This window comes from Oncorhynchus kisutch, unplaced genomic scaffold (genome assembly GCF_002021735.2).
Source record: "Oncorhynchus kisutch isolate 150728-3 unplaced genomic scaffold, Okis_V2 Okis07a-Okis12b_hom, whole genome shotgun sequence".
In the NCBI taxonomy this organism is placed as follows: domain Eukaryota; kingdom Metazoa; phylum Chordata; class Actinopteri; order Salmoniformes; family Salmonidae; genus Oncorhynchus; species Oncorhynchus kisutch.
Genome location: NW_022261984.1, coordinates 6,998,917 through 7,005,753, shown reverse-complemented (window position 1 = coordinate 7,005,753; position 6,837 = coordinate 6,998,917).

Genomic DNA, 6,837 nt, shown 5'->3' with positions numbered 1-6,837 from the left:
GTTCTGTTGTTCTGGGCCTGTGAACCCTGTTGTTCTGTTGTTCTGGGCCTGTGGACCCTGTTGTTCTGTTGTTCTGGGCCTGTTGACCCTGTTGTTCTGTTGTTCTGGGCCTGTTGACCCTGTTGTTCTGTTGTTCTGGGCCTGTTGACCCTGTTGTTCTGGGCCTGTTGACCCTGTTGTTCTGTTGTTCTGGGCCTGTTGACCCTGTGTTCTGTTGTTCTGGGCCTGTTGACCCTGTTGTTCTGTTGTTCTGGGCTTGTTGACCTGTTGTTGTTCTGTTGTTCTGGGCCTGTTGACCCTGTTGTGTTGTTCTGGGCCTGTTGACCCTGTTGTTCTGTTGTTCTGGGCCTGTTGACCTGTTGTTCTGGGCCTGTTGACCCTGTTGTTCTGTTGTTTGGGCCTGTTGACCCTGTTGTTCTGTTGTTCTGGGCCTGTTGACCCTGTTGTTCTGTTGTTCTGGGCCTGTCGACCCTGTTGTTCTGTTGTTCTGGGCCTGTGTACCCTGTTGTTCTGTTGTTCTGGGCCTGTTGACCCTGTTGTTCTGTTGTTCTGGGCCTGTTGACCCTGTTGTTCTGTTGTTCTGGGCCTGTTGACCCTGTTGTTCGGATGTTCTGGGCCTGTTGACCCTGTTGTTCTGTTGTTCTGGGCCTGTTGACCCTGTTGTTCTGTTGTTCTGGGCCTGTGAACCCTGTTGTTCTGTTGTTCTGGGCCTGTTGACCCTGTTGTTCTGTTGTTCTGGGCCTGTTGACCCTGTTGTTCTGTTGTTCTGGGCCTGTTGACCCTGTTGTTCTGTTGTTCTGGGCCTGTTGACCCTGTTTCTGTTGTTCTGGCCTGTGGACCCTGTTGTTCTGTTGTTCTGGGCCTGTTGACCCTGTTGTTCTGTTGTTCTGGGCCTGTTGACCCTGTTGTTCTGTTGTTCTGGGCCTGTTGACCCTGTTGTTCTGGGCCTGTTGACCCTGTTGGTCTGGTTCTGGGCCTGTTGACCCTGTTGTTCTGTTGTTCTGGGCCTGTTGACCCTGTTGTTCTGTTGTTCTGGGCTTGTTGACCCTGTTGTTCTGTTGTTCTGGGCCTGTTGACCCTGTTGTTCTGTTGTTCTGGGCCTGTTGACCCTGTGTTCTGTTGTTCTGGGCCTGTTGACCCTGTTGTTCTGGGCCTGTTGACCCTGTTGTTCTGTTGTTCTGGGCCTGTTGACCCTGTTGTTCTGTTGTTCTGGGCCTGTTGACCCTGTTGTTCTGTTGTTCTGGGCTTGTTGACCCTGTTGTTCTGTTGTTCTGGGCCTGTTGTTCTGGGCCTGTTGACCCTGTTGTTCTGGGCCTGTTGACCCTGTTGTTCTGTTGTTCTGGGCCTGTTGACCCTGTTGTTCTGTTGTTCTGGGCCTGTGGACCCTGTTGTTCTGGGCCTGTTGACCCTGTTGTCTGTTGTTCTGGGCCTGTTGACCCTGTTGTTCTGGGCCTGTCGACCCTGTTGTTCTGTTGTTCTGGGCCTGTGTACCCTGTTGTTCTGTTGTTCTGGGCCTGTTGACCCTGTTGTTCTGTTGTTCTGGGCCTGTTGACCCTGTTGTTCTGTTGTTCTGGGCCTGTGAACCCTGTTGTTCTGTTGTTCTGGGCCTGTTGACCCTGTTGTTCTGTTGTTCTGGGCCTGTTGACCCTGTTGTTCTGTTTTCTGGGCCTGTTGACCCTGTTGTTCTGTTGTTCTGGGCCTGTTGACCCTGTTGTTCTGTTGTTCTGGGCCTGTGGACCCTGTTGTTCTGTTGTTCTGGGCCTGTTGACCCTGTTGTTCTGTTGTTCTGGGCCTGTTGACCCTGTTGTTCTGTTGTTCTGGCCTGTTGACCCTGTTGTTCTGGGCCTGTTGACCCTGTTGGTTGTTGTTCTGGGCCTGTTGACCCTGTTGTTCTGTGTTCTGGGCCTGTTGACCCTGTTGTTCTGTTGTTCTGGGCCTGTTGACCCTGTTGTTCTGTTGTTCTGGGCCTGTTGACCCTGTTGTTCTGTTGTTCTGGGCCTGTTGACCCTGTTGTTCTGTTGTTCTGGGCTGTTGACCCTGTTGTTCTGTTGTTCTGGGCCTGTTGTTCTGGGCCTGTTGACCTGTTGTTCTGGGCCTGTTGACCCTGTTGTTCTGTTGTTCTGGGCCTGTTGACCCTGTTGTTCTGTGTTCTGGGCCTGTGGACCCTGTTGTTCTGGGCCTGTTGACCCTGTTGTTCTGTTGTTCTGGGCTGTTGACCCTGTTGTTCTGGGCCTGTCGACCCTGTTGTTCTGTTGTTCTGGGCCTGTGTACCCTGTTGTTCTGTTGTTCTGGGCCTGTTGACCCTGTTGTTCTGTTGTTCTGGGCCTGTTGACCCTGTTGTTCTGTTGTTCTGGGCCTGTTGACCCTGTTGTTCGGATGTTCTGGGCCTGTTGACCTGTTGTTCTGTTGTTCTGGGCCTGTTGACCCTGTTGTTCTGTTGTTGGGGCCTGTGACCCTGTTGTTCTGTTGTTCTGGGCCTGTTGACCCTGTTGTTCTGTTGTTCTGGGCCTGTTGACCCTGTTGTTCTGTTGTTCTGGGCCTGTTGACCCTGTTGTTCTGTTGTTCTGGGCCTGTTGACCCTGTTGTTCTGTTGTTCTGGGCCTGTGGACCCTGTTGTTCTGTTGTTCTGGGCCTGTTGACCCTGTTGTTCTGTTGTTCTGGGCCTGTTGACCCTGTTGTTCTGTTGTTCTGGGCCTGTTGACCCTGTTGTTCTGGGCCTGTTGACCCTGTTGTTCTGTTGTTCTGGGCCTGTTGACCCTGTTGTTCTGTTGTCTGGGCCTGTTGACCCTGTTGTTCTGTTGTCTGGGCTTGTTGACCCTGTTGTTCTGTTGTTCTGGGCCTGTTGACCCTGTTGTTCTGTTGTTCTGGGCCTGTTGACCCTGTTGTTCTGTTGTTCTGGGCCTGTTGACCCTGTTGTTCTGGGCCTGTTGACCCTGTTGTTCTGTTGTTCTGGGCCTGTTGACCCTGTTGTTCTGTTGTTCTGGGCCTGTTGACCCTGTTGTTCTGGTTCTGGGCTTGTTGACCCTGTTGTTCTGTTGTTCTGGGCCTGTTGTTCTGGGCCTGTTGACCCTGTTGTTCTGGGCCTGTTGACCCTGTTGTTCTGTTGTTCTGGGCCTGTTGACCCTGTTGTTCTGTTGTTCTGGGCCTGTGGACCCTGTTGTTCTGGGCCTGTTGACCCTGTTGTTCTGTTGTTCTGGGCCTGTTGACCCTGTTGTTCTGGGCCTGTCGACCCTGTTGTTCTGTTGTTCTGGGCCTGTGTACCCTGTTGTTCTGTTGTTCTGGGCTGTTGACCCTGTTGTTCTGTTGTTCTGGGCTGTTGACCCTGTTGTTCTGTTGTTCTGGGCCTGTTGACCCTGTTGTTCGGATGTTCTGGGCCTGTTGACCCTGTTGTTCTGTTGTTCTGGGCCTGTTGACCCTGTTGTTCTGTTGTTCTGGGCCTGTGAACCCTGTTGTTCTGTTGTTCTGGGCCTGTTGACCCTGTTGTTCTGTTGTTCTGGGCCTGTTGACCCTGTTGTTCTGTTGTTCTGGGCCTGTTGACCCTGTTGTTCTGTTGTTCTGGGCCTGTTGACCCTGTTGTTCTGTTGTTCTGGGCCTGTGGACCCTGTTGTTCTGTTGTTCTGGCCTGTTGACCCTGTTGTTCTGTTGTTCTGGGCCTGTTGACCCTGTTGTTCTGTTGTTCTGGGCCTGTGTTGACCCTGTTGTTCTGGGCCTGTTGACCCTGTTGTCTGTTGTTCTGGGCCTGTTGACCCTGTTGTTCTGTTGTTCTGGGCTGTTGACCCTGTTGTTCTGTTGTTCTGGCTTGTTGACCCTGTTGTTCTGTTGTTCTGGGCCTGTTGACCCTGTTGTTCTGTTGTTCTGGGCCTGTTGACCCTGTTGTTCTGTTGTTCTGGGCCTGTTGACCCTGTTGTTCTGGGCCTGTTGACCCTGTTGTTCTGTTGTTCTGGGCCTGTTGACCCTGTTGTTCTGTTGTTCTGGGCCTGTTGACCCTGTTGTTCTGTTGTTCTGGGCTTGTTGACCCTGTTGTTCTGTGTTGTTGGGCCTGTTGTTCTGGGCCTGTTGACCCTGTTGTTCTGGGCCTGTTGACCCTGTTGTTCTGTTGTTCTGGGCCTGTTGACCCTGTTGTTCTGTTGTTCTGGGCCTGTGGACCCTGTTGTTCTGGGCCTGTTGACCCTGTTGTTCTGTTGTTCTGGGCCTGTTGACCCTGTTGTTCTGGGCCTGTCGACCCTGTTGTTCTGTTGTTCTGGGCCTGTTTACCCTGTTGTTCTGTTGTTCTGGGCCTGTTGACCCTGTTGTTCGGATGTTCTGGGCCTGTGACCCTGTTGTTCTGTTGTTCTGGGCCTGTTGACCCTGTTGTTCTGTGTTCTGGCCTGTGAACCCTGTTGTTCTGTTGTTCTGGGCCTGTTGGACCCTGTTGTTCTGTTGTTCTGGGCCTGTTGACCCTGTTGTTCTGTTGTTCTGGGCCTGTTGACCCTGTTGTTCTGTTGTTCTGGGGCCTGTTGACCCTGTTGTTCTGTTGTTCTGGCCTGTGGACCCTGTTGTTCTGTTGTTCTGGGCCTGTTGACCCTGTTGTTCTGTTGTTCTGGGCCTGTTGACCCTGTTGTTCTGTTGTTCTGGGGCTGTTGACCCTGTTGTTCTGGGGCCTGTTGACCCTGTTGTTCTGTTGTTCTGGCCTGTTGACCCTGTTTTCTGTTGTTCTGGCCTGTTGACCCTGTTGTTCTGTTGTTCTGGGCTTGTGACCCTGTTGTTCTGTTGTTCTGGGCCTGTTGACCTGTTGTTCTGTTGTTCTGGGCCTGTTGACCCTGTTGTTCTGTTGTTCTGGGCCTGTTGACCCTGTTGTTCTGGGCCTGTTGACCCTGTTGTTCTGTTGTTCTGGGCCTGTTGACCCTGTTGTTCTGTTGTTCTGGGCCTGTTGACCCTGTTGTTCTGTTGTTCTGGGGCTTGTTGACCCTGTTGTTCTGTGTTCTGGGCCTGTTGTTCTGGGCCTGTTGACCCTGTTGTTCTGGGCCTGTTGACCCTGTTGTTCTGTTTTCTGGGCCTGTTGACCCTGTTGTTCTGTTGTTCTGGGCCTGTGGACCCTGTTGTTTGATTCCAAATCTACATCGCGTTTCAGTTGCAGTTCATTTTAAATAAAGATTTGTGTTTCTGGTTTGTAATGACAAGAAGATAGCGTAGACATTCCACTGTGTATTCCTCCTAATCTCTTCTGCTTGCTGTCTCAAAGGGCTCTAATTTGTTGGCAGATGAGTTTTTGCAGGTCGAGGGCATGACATTTTAGTGGGTGTGTGTTTTTGTGCATGTGTGTGTGTGTGTGTGTGTGTGTGTTTTTGTGCACGTGTGTGTGTGTGTGTGTGTGTATGTGCGTGAGTGTGTGTGTGTATGAGCGTGTGTGTGTGTGTGGTTTTGTGCACGTGTGTGTGTGTGTGTGTACGTGTGTGTGTGTGTGCGTGTGTGTGTGTTTTTGTGTTTTGTGCACGTGTGTGTGTGTGTGTGTGCTGTGTGTGTGTGTATGTGCGTGTGTGTGAGTGTGTGTGTATGTGCGTGTGCGTGTGTGTGTGTGTGTGTGTGTGTGTGTACGTGTGTGTGTGTGTGTACATGTGTGTGTGTGTGTGTGTACATGTGTGTGTGTGTGTGTGTGTGTGTGTGTATGTGCGTGTGCATGTGTGTGTGTGTGTGTGTGTGTGTGTGTGTGTACGTGTGTGTGTGTGTGTGTGTGTGTGTGTGTGCCTCTGTTTTACTGTCTCTGGGTCTATGGGTGTTCTATTTGACAATCCTTTCTGTTCTATTTGTCTTTCTGATAAACATTAACTGAGGTCTCATTTCATTGGACTGTTGTGTGGCTGGTGAACAGATAGCTTCATCAGCCCTATAAGACTTCACTGTTCTGTTTCTACGTCCCATATAGAACTCCATTCCGTATATAGTGCACTACTTTGATTTATTTTCACCGGTACCCTGCAGCGCACTAGGTAGGGAAAAGGACTCCATTTGGGACAGGTCTAGTGTATACCTCCTCTCATTTAAGTTAAATTCACACACACACACACACACACCCACACACACACACCACACACACACACACACACACACACACAAACACACAGTTGTTGGCTTGATATGACTAAGAGAAGATGTGGTGGTTGATGACACATTCAGTGGTACTTTACTTTGTCAGAAGGAGACGAACAGCAGGAAAAGATGACGGCTGAAGGCCCTATAATTAATGGAAATCTATTACATTATCTAGCTCCCTTCTGCTCAGCACCTTACAGATTCCTCTCAGTCAACTTGTTTTTGTCTTCTCTCTCTCTGTCTCTCTCTCTCTCTCTCTCTCTCTCTCTCTCTCTCTCTCTCTCTCTCTCTCTCTCTCTCCCTCTCTCTCCCTCTCTCTCCCTCTCTCTCCCTGTGGGTGGTAAGGGCTGATAAGTGGCTGTGGGTGGTAAGGGCTGATAAGAGGCTGTGGGTGGTAAGGGCTGATAAATGGCTGTGGGTGGTGAGGGCTGATAAGTGGCTGTGGGTGGTAAGGGCTGATAAGTGGCTGTGGGTGGTGAGAGCTGATAAGTGGCTGTGGGTGGTGAGGGCTGATAAGTGGCTGTGGTGGTAAGGGTTGATAAGTGGCTGTGGGTGGTAAGGGCTGATAAGAGGCTGTGGGTGGTAAGGGCTGATAAGTGGCTGTGGGTGGTGAGGGCTGATAAGTGGCTGTGGGTGGTAAGGGCTGAATAAGTGGCTGTGGGTGGTAGGGGGCTGATAAGTGGCTGTGGGTGGTAAGGGCTGATAAGTGGCTGTGGGGTAGTAAGGGCTGTGGGTGGTAAGGGCTGATAAGTGGGCTCTGGGTGGTAA